This window comes from Cervus canadensis, chromosome 1 (genome assembly GCF_019320065.1).
Source record: "Cervus canadensis isolate Bull #8, Minnesota chromosome 1, ASM1932006v1, whole genome shotgun sequence".
In the NCBI taxonomy this organism is placed as follows: Eukaryota; Metazoa; Chordata; class Mammalia; order Artiodactyla; family Cervidae; genus Cervus; species Cervus canadensis.
Genome location: NC_057386.1, coordinates 17,571,982 through 17,592,127, shown reverse-complemented (window position 1 = coordinate 17,592,127; position 20,146 = coordinate 17,571,982). Strand labels below are relative to the sequence as shown.

Genomic DNA, 20,146 nt, shown 5'->3' with positions numbered 1-20,146 from the left:
GCTTTCCTGGTGGCTCAGATGGTAAAGAATCTGCTAGCAATGTAGGAGACCTGGGTTTGATCCCTGGGTGGGAAAGACCCCCTGGAGAAGGGAATGGCAACCCACTCCAGTAATCTTGCCTGGAGAATCCCATGGACAGAGGAGCCTGGTGGGTTCTTAGTATTGGAGTATAGCTGATTAACAGTGTTGTGACAGTTTCATATGGACAGCAAAGGGACTCAGCCATACATATATACATGTATCCACTCTCCCACAAACTCCCTTCCCATTCAGGCTGTCACAGTGCATTTAGCAGAGTTCCCTGTGCTGTACTGTAGGTGACATTCAAATCAATTCATTTAAAATAAAATTTAAAAATCAGTTCTTCAGTTATACTAGCTACCATATAGGAGAGTTCACACAGAAAACCTCTACCACTGTAGAAAGTGCTATTAGACAGTTCCTGTCTGAGACCATTACAGCAATGCTTTCTCTGACAGCAAACTTTCTCTTCCTAAGATTCTGGGATAGGAATGGGGTTTAGATGAAATGATTGCTTGATTAAACTGGAAGGCACTGAGTAATGTTTAAAATTTTGATCTTCAGTGGTGATGACCTTTCTAAAATGTATCATATTTCAGTTCCCTGTTTTAGTAAGGACAGTAAAAACACCAGATTGGGGACCAGAAGATATGAGTTCTAGCCATGGAGGCTTTTTATTAAAAAGCAACAGGACCATTTTTATTAAAAGAAATCATACCTCAACCCTCACAATATAAAAGACCTGGAAACGTGCAACTGACACGTAACTCAAATTAGAGACAGCTGCTCAGCTGAAGGTGGGCAAGGGCCCCACACACTCAGCTTGCCTCCATCCACCAAGGACCTCTCCAGCATCCTAGGCCTTCAAGGAAAAGAGTTTGAAAACTACCGACCTAGGAAATCATTTGAGGTTCCTTCTAGTTCCCCAAATGCCACTGATTTGTCAGGATTTTTTGAAGGCTAGATGACTTCGATTCAGAATGATAGTTAATATTTCCTAAGCACCGCCATTATTAGTGTCAATTTCAGAATGAAAACTGAGGTTTAGAGAAGTTCAGTAGCCTGCCAAAACAGTCACACGGTGACAAGTTGCAGAGGTGCAGCTGGACTCATGCTGTTGCCTCTCTAGTCAGCTTGCTTGGCCAAGAGACGATGCTAAATCAAAGTTCATTCCCTTACCCGTGACCAAGCTCATGAGCACCATCACTGAGACAATGGGACTTCTCTGTTTCAGCACCAAACAGCCAACCCATCAAGCCTCACCTAAGGCATTCAACACTTCAAGCCTTGCTTTGCTGTATGTCAAACAGAAATATAGGGCCATCTACAAAATGTCCACTGAGGGGCCAGAGCAGACCAGGGCAAATCCTTCTCATGATATTTCATCTGGAAGCAAAAACTTGTCCTTCTCTGAATGCCCAGAGGAGACAAATAGCAGAAGTAGAATGACTCAACTTCCTTAATAAGATATTAGTTGAAAACCAATCTCTTTCTGCTGCTTCCTCTTTTAAGCCTTCAGCTTGCCTGGCTACTAGGCCACATTGGGTCAGCCTCTGCCTATCAAGAACAAGGGGTACGCAGGAAGGGGAACCAAGGGCAAGTGCCAGGCAGAGTGAGCTGGCCAGGCAAAACAGCCATCTGGCCAGGCAGACCCAGAGCTCACGATGCATTCCCCAGCCCCTCTTCCTGCCCTGCCGACCCTCTCCAAGCCCCTGCCCTCAGTCTGTTTCAGTTGCACTGATCCTTTCATTTGCCTGAGCATCAATGGGTGAGCTTTGATTTTTTCCCTCTGCTCACTTTGCTTCTTCTGTAAAGAGCGTCTTTTCCCTTTATTACTGCTATCTGTCCAGATCTCACATATCTTTTATAACCTGTCTCCTCAATGAAGCCTTTGCTAGCATGCTCCTGCATTCACTCAACAGATATTCAATGAGAGTCTCCTAAGTGTCAAGGGCTGTAATAGTCACCACCATTCATTAAAGGTCTCTGTGTGCTGGGCATGTGTTAGGTGCTTTATCCATGTTATTGATGAACAACCATCCTGCAGGGTTGATGATATTTTTCAGATGAAACTGAGGCTCTGAGAGGTAAATTACCTGCAGAAACGAATGAGGCCCAATTTATACAACTAGAGCATCAACATGTTTTTAAAGCTAAAACCAGGACACTCCTGGCCCTTCCCCGGGAACCTAAGCATCCTTATTTCCTTTCCAGGATAAAAACTTGTTGGCAAAGGTACCCGGAACTCTAGGAATTCAGCAATATTACTACCCATGTCCATATTACTACCTCTATTTTACCCGCAGGGTCTGCTCACTGTTGGTAATAATTTCTTAGCCTGTGTAGGCAGGAAGCACAAGAATTAAAAATGAGGGATCTCATCACTAAGGGCTGGCTCAGCAGGAAATTGGTCAAACTTCTGGTGGAGTTACACCAGTACATGTTCCTGGGAATGTTACCATTTTTAACTAGATAAGTTTTAACCGGTCATTTCATTTTCTTAAAACGATTAAACAAAACAAAACAAACCCCACACAATACACACACAAAAAACCAGCGTTCCAGGAAAGATAGTACCACCTTCACTGAAAGAACCACTGAAGGGTGTGCTTTTGGAAGCAGAAAAGTAAACCAGAGAAGAAATGGGATGCAAGAAACAATGGTAGGCACAGAAATTGATATGATGTTGGTCAATTTAATCAACAATTGAATGTTTAAAAAAAAATCAGTTTAAACCATTTTAAAACACTAAGTTTTAGGGAATTTCCTGGTGGTCCAGAAGTTAGGACCCAGTGCCTTCACTGTTGCAGCCCAGGTTCAATCCCTGGTCAAAGAACCAAGGTCCTACAAGCTGCACGGCAAAAAAATAAAAATAAGGGAAAAATACATAAACGTCTCTCTAGTTCTATTTACTTCAAAACAAAACTACATTTAAGTTTTAGATAATACAGATAAGAAAGAAGGGTGGGGTGGATTGTCCAGTGGGTAGAGTGATATTAGCCTTGCTATTCTGTGAAATTTACATATGAATATTTTACATTTCATTAGGAAAAAAACTATAACAAAGTATGTACGTTAAAACTTAAGTAACTAACTATAAGAATAGTAATATAAGTCAGTTTCCAAAGCAAAAGTGTAAAGAAGGAAAAATAGAAAACTTGATCACTCTAACAAAAGGCAGGGAAAGATGGAAATAAGAAGCAAAGAAAAAGGACAGTAAGTATAAAACGAGAACACAAGTTATCGTGGCAAAAATAAGTCAAAGTATCAATACATCATTAATCACAATACACACGAATAGATGAAGACTGCTTCACATTAAAAGCTGGACAATCAGACAGTATTTTAAAAGATCCAGCTAGAGCTAACTAAAAGAGACAAAACAGAATTATACAGAAAGATTGCGAACAAAGGATGAAAAGAGGTATGCCAGGCCAATACTCACTAAAACATATAATATTAATAGCAGACAAAATACTTAGAAAGATATAACAATCACTTATATGCCCACAAGAAAGCGCCTCTAAATCCAGAGGCAGGGTGAAGCTTTCTGGATGAGGAAGGTCTTGCCTTTAGAGTGTCCTGTCACATTGCAGAGAATTGCAGGATCTTCTAACACAGCGTTCTTTGAACATGTACTGGTCTGCTGGGTGTAGAGCCAGTGCTGAGTGTGGGGTGTATGCTGAGGAAGAAGACACAGTCCCTTGAGGAGCTTACAGTCTCCTGGGGAAAGAGACAAGTAGCTCCTTATAATACAGTGATGCGATGACGGGGACAGACACGCCAAGATGCAGTGGGAACACATGGACAGACAGCTAGCCCCGCCTGTTGGAGATCAGGAAAGGCTTCCTAAAGCAGGGGATACCCGGGGTGGGTCTCAAGGGGTGAGCAAGAAGTTCTCAAGAAAAAGGAGTGGGTGTTCCAAGCAGGAGATGGGGGTTTGATCCCTGAGTCAGGAAGATCCCGTGGAGAAGGAAACGGCAACCCACTCCAGTATTCTTGCCTTGGAAATCCCATGGGCAGAGGAGCCTGGCGGGCTACAGTCCATGGGGTCACAAAGAGATAGACATGACTGAGCGACTACACAACATTCCAAGTAGAGGGGGCGGCAAAAGTTAAGGAACAAAGTCTGTAGGAATTAACAGCTTGAGGTTGCTGGTGAGCAAAGCTTGTCGGGAGCTGCAGGAGATGAGGCTGCAGATGGAGTTCAGGTACCAGACCAGGGACTGTGCTTGATCCTGATCCACCCCCAGGCGTGAAACTCTCAGCAGAGCGAGAGGAGTCTAATTCAGGGGCAGGGTTCCAGTTGGAGGAACCTACAGGGCAGAGGCAGATGGTGGAGACTGGGCATTAAATGAAAACCCTGCCACTGGGACAGATAATGCCCAGCCTGGGCCGATAATGTCACAAGTTACAGGCCTCTTTAGGGCTGGCTAATTTCCCTTTGGCAGAGAGATGGAGTGGGCACTGGGATCTAGAAACAGGACATTGCAGGAAGGAATGAAACTCAGCTGCAGGAATCTCAAAACCTGCCTCCTCGCCAGCTTGCGACCTGCTTCCCAGGAGAGCAATTTCTGCCTAAGCATTTCCCATTAAAGAGGAAATGAAATGTGAATGTACATTAATCATTAAAATCTTACAGGTCAGTTATGAAAAAGAAACCTGCCATGCCCACAAAACTCAGTCTCGCTGCCAATTCCATAGGTCACACTGCCAGGTAGATGAAATGTGTGGAATAATATTTATGCCCATCCCCAGTTCCCACCACATGTCAATGTTAACTAGCCCCACGTGTGCCGAAACACTGCTGTCTCCAGGCCCCTTCCAGTGTTTAACGCACGAAATCACCGCACACCCATTCTATTAGCACATGCCTTACCCACTTTCAGCTTCTCCCTGACCCCTCCCATCCCACACTGAGGCCAAGCTAATTAAAAAGCAGAGACATTACTTTGCCAACAAAGGTCCATCTAGTCAAGGCTATGGTTTTTCTAGTGGTCATGTATGGATATGAGAGTTGGACTGTGAAGAAAGCTGAGTGCCGAAGAATTAATGCTTTTGAACTGTGGCATTGGAGAAGACTCTTGAGAGTCCCTTGGACTGCAAGGAGATCCAACCAGTCCATCCTGAAGGAGATCAGTCCTTGGCGTTCATTGGAAGGACTGATGCTGAAGCTGAAACTCCAATACTTTGGCCACCTCATGCGAAGAGCTAGCTCATTGGAAAAGACCCTGATGCTGGGAGGGATTGGGGGCAGGAGGAGAAGGGGACGACAGAGGATGAGATGGCTGGATGGCATCACCGACTCGATGGACATGAGTTTGGGTAAACTCCGGGAGTTGGTGATGGCCAGGGAGGCCTGGCATGCTGCGATTCATGGGGTCGCAAAGAGTCAGACACGACTGAGTGACTGAACTGAATCTCAAATCATCATGTCCTTAAGATAACCTCAAGCTGCAAGACATCTGTTGGCTGTGCATGGCTTATGGGCCCGGTCCCAACTCTGTGGTCCATAATCTCTCACCACTGTTTCCCTAAACACAGGGTGTGGCTTTGGCCAGTCTGAGCTCTCCAGACCCCGCTGACTACTCAGATCTACAGTCTCCGTGTGCGCCTCATCCTTGTGTGAGCCGCACTGCCCATCCTGCTTATCCTTCCCAGGCGAAGCTCAGGCCTTCCACCTCCAGGAAGTCCCTTCTGTTGGCACCTGGCCTCCTTATTCTCCTCACCCTTATTCCCTTTACTCATCATATGAAGTAGATAAAAGAACTCTAAATATGATAAATCATCATACACCAAGGGAAGAGAGCCATTGGTGCACACAACTCCAGAACTGCTATCCAGGAGGTATGGAGCATGTATGTAGAAATACAGGAAAAGACGTACAAAGATGTTCAGTATATCTTTATAGCAGTAAAACACTCAGATAACAATGTCTAATTACATGACAGGATAATATTAAATAAGTCATGGCACAGCCATTAAAAACATTTACAAATAATATTTAGCTATATGAAAAATGCTTATGGGATACAATGTTAACAGAAAAAGGATACAGAATTATATACTCTTGAAAGTCCCTTGGACAGCAAGGAGATCAAACCAGTCAATCCTAAAGGAAATCAACCCTGAATATTCATTGGAAGGACTGATGCTGAAGCTGAAGTTCCAATACTTTGGCCACCTGACTCGAAGAGCCAACTCACTGGAAAAGACCCTGATACTGGGAAAGATTGAAGGCAGAAAGAGAAGGGGAAGACAGAGGATGAGATGGTTGGATGGCATCATCGATTCAATGGACATGAGTTTGAGCAAACTCTGGGAGATGGTGAAGGACAGGGAAGCCTGGTGTGCTACAGTCCATGGGGTCACAAAGAGTTGGACACAACTGAGCGACTGAATGACAACATGAACCCACCTAGCATTTGTCTGTATATTTTATCAACATTTATAAAAATGCAGACACTTAGCACAGATATGCAGTAATGGTTCTCCCTTGGTGGTGTTTTAATATTCTTTATACTTTTCTAATATTTTCACTTTTTTTTTTTTTTTGCAATGAGCAGGTTCTACTTTTCTTAGTCTTCATTTTTCTTTTTTGGTCATGCCATGCTGCTTGTGGGATCTTAGTTTTCTGACCAGCGATCGAATCTGGACCCTTGGTAGTGAAAATGCAAAGCCCTAACCACTAGACTGCCAGGGAATTCCCTCAGTCTTCATTTTTTTAACAGATGTTTCCAAGTGGCAAAAATAAAATACAGAAAAGATATACAATGAGAAATATAAGTCCTTCCCACCCTTCTCCCATTCTTCTGAGGGGATCCCATTACCTGTTTCTTACATGTCCCTCTAGAGATTCTCTCTCTGGGGTATTACTTCTATGGTGAAACCAAGCTATAACTAAAAGAGGGTCTCTCGGTATGGAACGAGAATCTAGGAGGCATCGGGTCCACATTTGTAACTGGGGCTTCATAAATACTGGATGGTTGCTTCCCCTACCTGTACACACACACACACACACACACACACAGAGACACAAAGGAAACCTTGCCAGAACCCCTGGGGTTGATCAGTGAGTTCTGGCCGCAGGGCCGCTAACACAGAAGCTGGAGATGGGTAAGCTCATCCCTCCTGGTTTTGGTTTTCGTTTCAGCCCCCTTCTGGTTCTCCCCTGGGGACTGTGAGTTTCATTTGCAGTGACTCAAGAAGCAGGAGGGTGCTCACAGATGGCTCCGCCAGCCGTTCCCAGCTCTGATGGCCAGTGCTTCCCTGCTATTGCTTTATAACCATCCAGTGACAAGTTTAACGCAGTGGTGAAGATGACAGATGTAAGGCATGCTCGTGGGCACGTGTGGCCCCATACAGAATGGGAAACAAATGGTACAAATGAATGTATTTCCAAAACAGAAATAAGAGTCACAGATGTAAAAAGCAAACTTATGATGACCAGTGGGGAAAAGGATACATTGGAAGCTTGGGATTGACACATACACACCCCTATAAATAAGTGAATAATCAATAAGGACCTGCTGCATAGCACAGAGAACTACTCAGTACTCTATAATGATCTATATGAGAAAAAAACTGAAAAAACCAACATGGACATGCATGTAAAAAAAGAGCATGTGTATGACTGATTCACTTTACTGCATAGCAAGAACCAACACAACACTGTAAATGAACTATACCCCGATTTAAAAAAAAAAAAAAAAGAGTGGGAAACGGCAGAACAGGACCTGAGAGAAAAACACTGGCCCCTCTTTGGCTGCTTATGTCTGCTGGCAAGACCTCGGCTCTGAACGGACTCAACAATGACCTGCCCATGCATGATGAACCAGGACCCAGGCTTCCTCAGCAGCTAGAGCTGAAATCAGTTGTCCTGTGGACATCTTTGGGTGTTTTCAATGACCTGCTGCTGTATATCTGCACAGAATTACATGCTGGTTGTCAATAATAATAAAAATAATAATGGCAGCTGAGATTGCTTGCTATGCATGTATATTACTCCTTGAATCCTCACAATAACTCTATTATCATTCCCCTTGTACAGAGGGATAAACTGAGGCTCAGCAGATCAGGTGATCTGCCCAAGGTCACACTGCAAGGAAGTGGCGGAAGCAGGATTTGCACATGGGTCTCTTTCATGTCAAAGTCCACACTCTTAACCAAGACACTGTATCCACTTTCAAATGATCCAAGTTTTAAAAACTGGGACCCAAATGGAGAAGCTGCCACAAGCCAAACATTTGTTAGTGAGAAACCCAGGGACTGACCCAGGAGGAAGCATCTCAACTAGGAAGTATAAGCACAGCCAGCCTACATTCTGGAAAAAGCAACTTTAAAATGGCAATGGGGAACAAAGGCTCCAAGCTTGTGGCAGGCCTGTGTTCCTTAGCCCACCCGTGCTTACCTCAGCTGGGCCCATCCCAGGGGCCAATTCTACAACAAAGTTAAATTCATCATTCATTTTATAAAGTCTGGCTCCAGGTTCCCTGAGCCTAGTTTACCATTTGTTTGTTTTTGCTTTTAATAGCAAAGCCTTGAGCATCAGTTACTAAATTCATAAATGTGGTTATTACTTGGTCCCCAGTTCCCTGATATTGGGTATCATATAAACCTTAAAAGTATTACAAGGACATTTTCAATTCAACTTTCAAATCTTTTGCACAAGGAGAGCCAACAGCATATAGAAAAGATGCCACTGGAAGCATCACTGATCCAGAGACAATTATGGGACTGGTATGCAGGAGGATGGAGGGGGTAGTGTTGAGAAAAACTCTGACCACATGTGTACTTCGTATTATCCAATATGCAGGAAACAATTTTTAATGTGTGCTATGTCAAAACAATTTCATAGAGTCACTGAAATCTGCAGGTTGGGGTATTCTGTGTAACTGAGTGCTCTGATGAAGTGGCAGCTGAAGTGTGTACCACTCCATCATGACCAGTTTCTGATGACAGGGCCATAAAGTGCCCTCCACTCTAAAATCAAGCCAAACATAACCAGCTTTCTTTGATGAGTCAAAACGCACTTCTGGATCTTGCCAAGCCTTAAGGTCATCACCGTGAGCAAGGTCTGCTTGTGAAAAATTTCTCCTTATTTAACTTTTCAGATTGAGCTCTCAGCAAGGAGCGGTTCCCTGGGCTATGGTCAATTTCCACCGCAACAAAACCCCTCCCCACCTCTGTTCGTTGGTAACTCCGCTTTTCACAGGTGGGACTGGCTTCAGGCAGGGTCTACCTGTTTGGTTGGGGAGTTGGAGAGAGACGGGCTCAGCCTCTGGCAGGGAAGAGGCTTCAAGTTCACTGTAGTTATTGGTGACTGGTTCTGAAATTGAGGAACTAGTTTGAGGAACTTCAGAATAAACAAGAAACCCAAACAACTTGGCTTTCCACAGAAGGCTTCCAACACACGGGGGTATATGAAAGGAAGGACAAGGTCCCTTTGGCAGTGGCATCAGACCATGGCCTTGAACCCTGACCATGGCCTCGTTTCAGATGCTGTCCTACACATCCTTTGACAGACTGGCCTGACATGTTCCTTGAGGACATGTCTCTTTCTAACACGGGGTCACATTCTTTGTCCTCCCCCAGGACAGAGGAAAGGGCCTGGGACCCACACTAAGACAGGGAATATTCCCAGAGGGTCTCAGATTGATTCCTTGGTAAAGGAGGGGGCACCAGGAGCCAGCCTGTGGTGGCTTAGCCTCTCTTAGGCCAGCATGACCCAGAAAGAGGAGTGTGGATTCTAGTTTTGCACTTCCATGCACAACAAACAGCCAGTGGCTACCATGCTCCAGGGGCTGTGCTGGCCAGAGCAGATGCGAGGGTGACCAAGGCAGAAATGGTCTCGAGTTCCCACTGTTGTAACCCAGTCACTGAGACCCATGTGTCAGGCCTCAGACCATCCGCCTGCGCCTCTGAGTGGCCCCAAGCATATGGGATTGGCAAGTGCGGCCACTGCCCTCTTCGCCCCAGCCTGGAAGGTTAAGATAAGTCAGCTGTGTCTTTAACAGGCTGCTCCTTGCTGACTTCCCTGGTGGCTCAGATGGTAAACTGTCTGCCTACAATGCGGGAGACCCAGGTTCCATCCCTGGGTCAGGAAGATCCCCTGGAGAAGGAAATGGCAACCCACTCCAGTACTCTTGCCTGGAAAATCCCATGGACGGAGGAGTGTGGTAGGCTACAGTCCATGGAGTCACAAAGAGTCGGACATGACTGAGTGACTTCACTTTTCACCTTTCACTTACTCACTGTCTGCTTTGGCTCTGAGCTACATTCCAGCACATTTCTACTGACAGAGCCTATACCTCCACCATTGCGCTCCTTTCCCCTGGAGTGCTGAAGTTTCCAGATTGCTCTCAAGCTCCTATTCCAAGAGATACAAGGACCCACGATGAGAGCGATACTGTGGGTGTTCCTGCCCAGACATGCTGGATAGGAAGGCAGGGCTCCTCCCCACGGGAGCTGGGGAGGGAAGCCACCATCCGAGGGGACTTACTCAGTCCCCTCCAGCTCCCACAGCCATGGTTCAGGATTTGGCACCTGTAATATGTCTGCCTTCATGTCCATCTTTCCGCCACCACGGCAAGCTTGTCGAGGGGCAGCACCTCAACAAAAGAAGACTGAGTGCTAAAGAACTGATTCTTTTGAACTGTGGTGCTGAAGAAGACTCTTAAGAGCCCCTCGGACAGCAAGGAGATCAAACCAGCCAATCTACCCTGAATACTCATTGGAAGGACTGATGCTGAAGTTGAAGCTCCAATACTTTGGTCACCTGAAGCGAAGAGCTAACTCACTGCAAAAGACCCTGACATTGGGAAAGACTGAAGGCAGAAGGAGAAGACGGTGACAGAGAATGAGATGGTTGGATGGCATCACCGATTCAATGTACATGAACTTGGGCAAACTCTGGTAGATGGTGAGGGACAGGGAGGCCTTTCATGCTGCAGTCCATGGGGTTGCAAAGAGATGGACGTGACTTGGCGACTGAACACACAATGTATCTGCCTCAATGTCCATCTTTCTGCCACCACAGTGACCTTGTCGAGGGACAGCATCTCAGCTGTCCTTGTTTTCAGATGCTAGTGCCTAGCAGAGCCAGTGCATTTGATCCACCTGGTGAGCTTTGATTGGGAGAAAGGATGCCTGATGTATTTCTGCAGGACAGACGGGTGCCATAGGCTCTGAGACCCTAGGCGGTGCAGTCGCCTGGTGAGCTGGAGGGAAGAAGTCAGCTCCAGCACACAGCATGGTGGCTGTATGCTGCCTGCATCCCAGCAAGGAGGAGTCCTGCAAGCCGGCCACTGAGCCACCTTTGTCATCCTCTCTCCTAAATGCTGGAGAAGGAAATGGCAATCCACTCCAGCATTCTTGCCTGGGAAACTCCATGGTTGGAGAAGCCTGGCAGGCTACAGCCCAAGGGGTCACAGGAGTCAGACACGACTGAGCAACTGCACATGTACACACACTCCTATATGCTCATTGAGAGAAACACATGATTTCCAATTCCTGAGACAATGACCTTTCTGAACTGGATGGCAAGCATCTGGGCTCAGATTTGCATACATGTGTTAGACGGGAGGTCACACGCAAATCTCTGCCTTTTACATTCATCTTTTTTTTTTTTTTGGCCACATGACAGGGAGTATAAGATTTTAGTTCCTTGACCAGGTATTGAACCTGTGCCCTCTGCAGTGGAAGCATGGAGTCTTTACCACTGCACCACCAGGGAAGTCCCTTATATTCGTCTTTGTAAATCTATTCCTGCCTCTCAAAGTACAGCATCTCCCAGGTTAGGTTGGTTCATCCAACCTAACATCCTGGGCTAAAGAAGTCCATTTCTAATTTTAATTGGCAAAAGCATCCTCATTTGAGGCTGGCAAAGCCTCCCTTTGTCCCAAGCCTCCCAGCTCTCCCTAGTAGTGACAGAACTAATTTTGGTTTGGTAAAAGGAAATGTCAAAGACAGCAGAGCACGGTGGTGGATCTCAGACAGGACAACTCTTTGGACTTAGAGGGGACATTACTCAGATGTGACATCAGGGTTTGCCCACAAGGGAGAGCCTCTTCACTGAGAGGAGCTGGATGGATCCAGAAGGAATGATGCCCAACTACTCCGGGTCTTTGGGCCACTTGGAAAAAGATGTAGAAGAGCTTCTTGGCACCCAGTGGGTTTGCAGCCTCACAATCAATCATTCATAGCTACTGAAGGCCCACCTCTGGGTAAGACACTGCCTGGTGAGGTAGGTCAGTGCCCTACAGGCGGAGACAACCTTTGAGACTTCCAGGTAACCCTGCCCAGAATTGTATTTTCTTATCAATCTTCATCTCCTGCGGTTACACAAACCTCATGGTACAAGAGTGTCAAATAAATAGCTTTCTGTTTACTTTTTCTTAGAGCAGCTATTGCTCCAGCTCCACCCTCCCCAGGCCTGGCAGAGCTAGAAGAAAGGCCAAGTGTGATGGGGTTGGGTGGGGATACGAAGGAGGAGTAACCCCTGCTCTGGGAGTATCTCCTTTGCTCAGTGGCAGCACAGCGCGGCACAAAGAGCCTGGACTTTAGCTCAGATCCTGCAATTAACTAGCTGTGTGGCCCTGGGCAACTCACTTAACTTCCTGAGTTCACCATTTTCTACTCTGTTAAACAGAGAAGTGTGTAAACAGTTATGATCACTTTCAGGCTGTAACTCAAAACAGTTCTTTCTTTTTAAAAAAATATATATTTTTATAATTTTATTTATTTCTTTGGCTTTGCTGGGTCTTTGTTGCTGCATGGGCTTTTCTCTAGTTTCGGTGAACAGGGGCTACTCTCTGGTTGCGGTGCTCAGGCTTCTCACTGCAGTGGCTTCTCCTGCTACGGAGCACGGGCTCTTGGGCGCGCAGACTTCAGCAATTGTGGCTCCTGGGCTTTAGAGCATAGGCTCAATAGTTGTGGCACACAGGCTTAGCTGCCACGTGGCATGTGGGATCTTCCCAGATCAGGGATCGAACCCATGTCTCCTGCACTGGCAGGTGGATTCTTTACCAATGAGCCACTAGGGAAACCCAACAGCTCTTTCTTGACAGAGAGGTTCAGGCCTAAGGTCACTTAGCCATGCCCACCCAAAGTGACTGCTGGCTAGTCTAGATGGAAGAGGTGTGGGCAGGGGGCTGGAGAGGAGTCTGATGGATAAAGGAAACAAGGTAACACTAGCTCTTCCTCTGTGGTTTCAATAAAGTCAAGCCCACCAGGACACTGAGAGGTCTCTGACCTTCAGCAATAAGTTCAACGCCAACTGTATTGGTCTAGAACAGAGAGTCTGAAACAAACCCTGCGCCTTGAAGGATGCCTGCTCATGACTTTAAGAGGGCTGGCAGAAAGTCCGGCAACCAGAAACTGTGTGGAAGAGATGGCTCAGGAGTCTCCTTTGCAGCATCTTTCTGAATCCAAACACTTGCTCCAGAAGTGTGGCAGACTCAGAATTTGCAAGTTTCCAGAAAGTCAAAGTCCAATCTAGCCTTTCTAATCCCTGGAGCTCTTCAGAGCCTCCAACTCAGGTGGTGAAAAGGAAGGCAGGTAGAAAAGGGTTCCCCGAAAGGCCTTTCACACCAAAGTTGTGGTTTGTATCTTTCTGCTTCTTGCCAAGGGGTTTCCCAGCTCCCTGGAGCCAAAGCTCTCCTCTGGCTTCTTTGTTGACTGTCATTGGAAACGGGCCATTTTCCACCCTCAAGGTGGTTGGGCTCAAGAGCGTGGTGACACTGCTGATCTGGGCTCTCTGCCGGGTCCACATGACCCCCCTGCTGGGGGAGCCATTTTTCTGTCATTTGGCAAGCCCCGGGAGCCCCTAGCTGGCTTCCTTATCCCCCCTGCCTCCAAAGCCCCTGGACTGAAATGAACATGAGCTTTGGCCGACAGCTTCTCCACAAGGTCTGCTCAAGACTTCCTCTGTGACTGAGCTGGGGAATAAATCGCATGTCACCTACACCCCTGCAAGTGTGACTCACCTTCCAGAGAAAGTGCTCTGCTCACCTAAGCAAAGCTGCCTGGAAAATGACTAAGGCACCTATCAAATGCAGTCTGTGGGGCCAACCAGTTGCCGACCTGGGCTCAGACACACTCTGCCTCTCACCTCCAGTCTGAAGTCAAGTGTGGAGCTGCCACTCCGGGCCTGCTGGTTTCATTTTCATCTGAACTGTTAGCTCCACATGAGGCTTAACATCCGGTGATCTATTTTTTCTAAAAACTAGGTTCACTTTAGAAATGACTCTTTGGCTATGAAGACAGCTTCCCCAAGAGAAAACAAGATGTTATTTAAAGGGGACGTCAGCCTGGTGGGAGCTTGCATTTTTGTTTTCTATTAAGAAAGGGGGGAGAAAAAGAATTTAAAATGTAATGTGAAACTGTTTTTTGCTTTTTTTTCTCCCCTTGGGTGATTTAAAGGGAAATCTGTGAGTTGCTGACTGCGGATCCAGGGCCCCCAGACCGCTGAAAAGATGACAAAGGGCAGGGTGCCACATGGTGGTGGGAACCTTGCCCCACAGGACCCAGGCTTCCCTTTTAGTCTCCCAAACAGACAGGAACAAGTGTTTGTTGACTTAGATTCTATTAGATTCTACACAGTATTTTCCTTTTTTCCCCTCCAGAGTTAAGACTAGGACCCACTTCACTGCATGGGGGACACAGGAGGGCCCCAGAAAGGCCCATCTGTACCTCCCTCTGGGTGGTGGCCGAGGGTGTCCCAGGTTTAGGCTTGCCAGCTCTGAGCAGGCAGAGCTGGAGCCTTGTTAGGTTCCTTTGGAGGGTGATGAGGGTGGAATTTAGTGTAAGACAGGGAGAACATGACAGCTAAAACCTCCAGACGGAAGAAATGTCCCATTGGTGGTCCTGCTGAGAAAATGACAGGCCCTGTCAGGCAGCCTGACCCTTCCTGACATCATCTTACAGAAAACAGGTCTAGTCAAAGTGGTAATCACCAACTACTAGTACTGCGATTACTACTACAACCACCAGCCACATTTACAGCCATTGTGTCCTCTGGCTTATTCCGTGCTGAGCTCAGCACTTTATATATATTCTCTCATTTTCTACTCAAAGCAACACCACAAAATGTTTACAGACGGGGAACCGGACGCTTAGGGAAGTGAACTGATTTGCCTGAAGTCACACAGACAGACCGTGGCAGACCTGGACCTGACCTGGGTCTCTCTCTGACCTGGCAGCCTAAACCCCCACCCGGGGCATAAAGATGCCATGGACTGACTCTACCATTCTGGGCAGGTTGCTTGACCCCTCTGCTTTAATTTCTGCATCTGTAAAATAGGGATAAGCAGACTGGACCAGAGGATGTGCTCTTTATCTTTCAGACTTTTAGTAATAATTATTACGGATAATATGTATCAACTCTTAATTACTTGATAACATTTCTGAGTTAATACTTGTGAATGTAAATAGAAAAATAAAGCAGCTACCCTGGTTTAGTTATATTCAAAATGGACATGTTTTGGAAACAAACAAACAAAAAATCCCAACTTATCCTTTTATAAATAAGTTAGTAGAAAAAGCATTAAACTAGATGTCAAGAAATGTGGGTTTAGATTCTGGACAGGACACTGATTTCCTGAGTAATCTCGTCCACTTTATCTCTCCTTAATAGGCCTCATGTTCCTGCTCTTGGTCCCTGCCTTCTTTTGTAGGAGTACTGTGAGAAAACAGAGAATGGCCACTAGGTATCATCACTCTTAATGTCATATAATCTCAAGGGATTCATACCAGTCGGATAAGAGATTAAAAGATATAAAATAGCAAGAAGAGAAGGGGCTCTTTTTACTGAAGTACAGTTGATTTACAGGGTTGTGTTAGTTTCCAGTATACAGCAAAGTGATACAGTTTTATATATACACATATATGTATTTTTTCCCATTATCATTTATTACAGGATATTGAATATAGCTTCCTGTGCTATACAGTAGGACCTTGTTGTTTATCCAATCTTTATGTAAGAGTTTGCATCTGATGGTCCCAAACTCCCAATCTACACCCCCACCCCCATCCTCTGCCTTGGCCACCATGAGAAGGGGATCCTTTAAACTAGAATACAATGAAGGGCACACAGGCCACTGAGGAAAAGTGAATCTTCTCTGCATGGTCACTCAGGTAGTTAAGACAAGGCCAGAACCGAAGACCCCAAAGCCAACAGATGTTCAGGGCCTCGCTCAGCTCGACTGAAATGTTCTACTACTCGATCTGCCCTATGTTTGGCCTTCCATTTCTAATCGACTGCTTTCAACATTTCAGTCAGCACCACCCAGCAAAGGCAGAGCCTTCACACGTGCATCAATTTAAAAGCTCACCTACCCCTTGAAGGTGCTCAACCCCCACTACTTTCCCTGCCCAGGGATCTCAGTGTGCGGAGGCCAGGAGGAGCTGGCTTATCCTTAAAGCTTCCCAAATCCACTGACAGGGAACTGTTCCCACCACCACCACTTTCACACTGCTGTCTTCCAAAGTGCCCATAAGGCTCAGATGTTTCCAGTTTAACTGAAATACTAAAATGGGGCAAACAGGAAGCATCAGATACAACTGCGGTAGTGACTTATTAATCATGAAAGCAGAATTTTAGTTGCATTTTAACCTTTTGCCAGGAAAAAAAAAAACACAGCTCTCAGATGATGGAAGCCATTGGTACAAAGAGGCTGCCTATGTGTGTATCAAGCTAACTTACACTTTTAATTTAGGGCCAAACTTGGTTTGAAGATTTCTTAACCACCCTCCCAGAAAGACCATCTGTTGGGTCAACCAACATGAATCTCTCAGCTCTTCATCAAGGGAGGCCGGCCTGTTAGGAAAGCTCATGTGCTGTCCATTGAGACAGGAAAAAAAATAGGAAACTAAAAGTGACATCGCAGGCCAAAGTGATGGGACACTCTTAAGAGGGTGCCAACAATGAGGAGAACAGCCCTGGGTCAGTCTTTACCCATCTCCCATCTCTATAGATCTCGCACCAGACCCTGGCCAGGATGAACCGTTACCACACGCCAAACAAAAACCACAACAGTTGCCTGGAGTTGGACAACCAATCAGGGCAAGCCCGCTTCTCAACATTCAGTGATACACAAACACTCCAAGCAGATCACAATGGAGTCAGTGTTCAATAGGAGAAACAAAATGAGGAACCAAACCTCCGTCTGTGGAGGCGAAATGGCCAACCAGACATTTTTGTTTAAAAGATGAGGGTTCATTTGGCAGGGTCTCTGTCTGTGGTGCCGCTTGCTCCCACAAACTCTAACAGACAGCACCAGGGGTGAAAAACCCCCTTTCAGAACTACTCCTTATAACCTGAAAACAGTCAGAAGGGGACTGAAGGTTGGTGGCTTACTGCTGTCTGGTCTCACAAAAGAGCTGGAACACATACCTGGATATAGATTTCTAAAATTAAAGTCAGAGATGAGTACTTTTATTTTGAGGCCTTCTGAGAAATTCACCACCACACCCTTCAAAATAAATGAGGATGTCCTCAAGGCATCTGAAAATCTCAGAGGTCTGGCATCGCTGCACCAAAGGAACAGACTTTGACATCACTTAAAAAACACCAAGAGTAAATCCAAACACTTTGTAAGTGAGACAAGCACCTGTTCTCTCATGTTAAGAGCATAAATACCACACCAAATACTTCTCCCCATGTCCTGCATCCAAGTCCCATAACGTGGTTCTGCTTTAGGGAAAGGAGCCGGGGAAAGACTCCAGTGGCCCAGATTAAAGTCATCACCCTGAGTCTCAGCTATGAGGCATTGGGCAAGAGCCATTTACCTGCCTCCAGTCCCTGCCAAACACACACCTGCCTCAGGTGCCTCACCTCTAAAACAGGACAATATTATCTATCTTATCACACAAATATCCGAAGGAAAAAGGTTACAGCTATGAAGATACTAAGTAAAAAAAAAAAAAAAGACACATCACTAATGTTAAGATACTATCTCCTTCTAATCTTTCAGAGAGACCATGTTTCTAGTCAAGGGGTTTTCAACATTTATTCCTGGAATAAACTTCAGAAGGCTATTTTGTATCAGATCCCACCTCTCACCATTTAACTTCACTTGCTTTCTGAGTTCACATCAAGGGACCAGCCTTCACTGTCTTCCAGTTAACAAAAACAATTTATATCACAGATTTCTGTCTCTTTTCCCCACTCATTCCCCAGTCCACCCTTTAGGACTGAGAGCCACATTTTAAATTCAATTAGGAAAAAAACTGCTTTTTTTGAAGTTACCCGGCACAGAGGAGGTTCCTGGGCAAGTGGGACTCTTTACAAGGGGCCTCCTTCTGCCTGGTGCCCTTTGGCTGCAGGCTGCCAGGGCCACAATGGACTTCCAAGATGGGATATTTTATCCGAGCCGACAGAGGAAGTCCTGAGTGGAGTGGCAAGAAGAATTACCGAGGGGTCGGGGAGAGAAAGGATGCTGCGACCAGCCAGCACTGCCCCGCTGGGTGCTGATCGCAGGCTCCGTCTCTTCTCCCAGGTTCGGGGTGTGACCCCGAGAACTTCCCAGGAAAGACCTGAGGGTTTCACTGCCTGGACAGGTGGGAGGACGCAGGGACCCAGCGCGCAGGGGCGTTCGGCACCTTAAGTCCAGTGCCGAGGTGAGCTCTCACTCTGGAGAACATCCAGAGAACCGAGCAGGACGGCCAGGCCTGGGCGGTGGGGCAGCCTGGCGCGGGGAAACGGGGGTGTCGGGGAAAGGGAAGGAAGGGGCCCCTGCGCGCGCTTTGGGCGAGCGTGTGGTCTGCGGGTGTGCAGGGCGAGCCCGGCGTGCGACCGTGGCCCTGGCGGCGTGAGTGAGGGCGCAAGGGCGGCGAGCTGCCACAGCCGAGGACCCGCGCGAGTGGGTCCCCGGGCCGCGCCGCCGACCCCACCATTCCGATGCGGCGGGCCAGGCCGCAGCCCGGCCCCGGTTTGAGGAATGACCCGTCCTCTCTGCCCCTCGCCCCGGGACTCGCTCTAGTCACCTACCGGCCGAGCGCCGATCTCCCCCACCAGCGAGTGTCGCGCTCGCCTCGCCCTCGATCTCCCGCCGCCTGTCGCCGACCGCTGCTCTCTGGGCCCACGGTCGCCCCGCCCCACCCAGGACCCCGCCCCCTCACCGCCTTCCCGGCCGCCCCCGGGGCCACGCCTCCACCCGCGGCAGCAACTTTGCCTCGCTTCGCGCCTCCTTGCTTTGGCCGCACCTAGCTTCTGGCCCCGCCCACTCCCCCAATCTTCCAATGAGACGGCGCGTCCCAGCCAGTTCCTTCCTACCGCCCCAAGCAACGATTGGTTAACGAGGCCCTGTTTCCAGAAATGGGCACTATTTCCGGACAGTGTTTATAGCGAAGAGATTGCTGGGCAGACGGATTGACAGAAGGCGGAGGCGGTCGGGGTGTTGGTGGAACCACACATGCGCGCTCGACTTCTGGCAGTCTTACGGGTGCGTTCCTCTGGAGGTTACGGGAAGGAAGGGCCAGTGTGCGCATGCGTGGGCACTCCCCAGCCTAAGACCTGGTTACCTAGGAGACCGCGAGGCGCCTTCTCCTCAGGTTTTGGTTGTGTTTCCTCTTTGCTCCAAGCCTTGGCGGCTGAGGCGGGTGTGTTGGCTGTTGGGAGGAGAGAGGCGGGGCGGGGCTGTGTATTTAGAAACATTTTATTGAGCACTTACTGTGAACCTGGGGCTGTAGCGTCTCTGAGGCTAAGATAGGTTCTAGTGCCTGCCCTTGAGAAGCTTGGGGAGCTAAAGGCTTATACAGGTTACACCTGTGTGTTGAAACCCTTGTCTGCTGAGAGCGTGCGGCTGGCGTGGTGCAATCCCGTCCTACAGTCAGAGAAGTAACCTGGTGTGAGCGCTGCGTGAAGCATCTCCTCGCTGGGTTTACAGGTTATGGAGCCGGAAAGAAGACTAGAGCTTTACCTATGTATAAAAAGGACTTGGAGTCTGAATATTCAGAAAGGTGTCAATAGTGGTTCTCTGAATGAGGATGGGGCGGCGAAGGGGTTGGGGAGTCGGTTTAGGTAGGTACGGCTATTTTTTCTTTTCTAACTTTTGCTTTTCCAAATTTTCCAGTGTTTCCACAGTGAGCTTGTTTTTTTATTTATAATAAAAAAAAATTCACACTT

At 47.2% G+C, this 20,146-nt stretch overlaps 1 protein-coding gene across 1 annotated transcript in view; it reads right to left on the bottom strand.

The window, feature by feature from the left end:
• Nucleotides 1–19,117, bottom strand: part of MAP3K14 (mitogen-activated protein kinase kinase kinase 14) — a 43,178-nt gene extending 24,061 nt beyond the window's left edge. The window contains exon 1 of the mRNA XM_043466293.1: nt 19,010–19,117. The gene's annotated coding sequence lies outside the window, so the exon portion shown is untranslated. The remainder of the gene's footprint in view (nt 1–19,009) is intronic.
• Nucleotides 19,118–20,146: the final 1,029 nt, after the last annotated feature.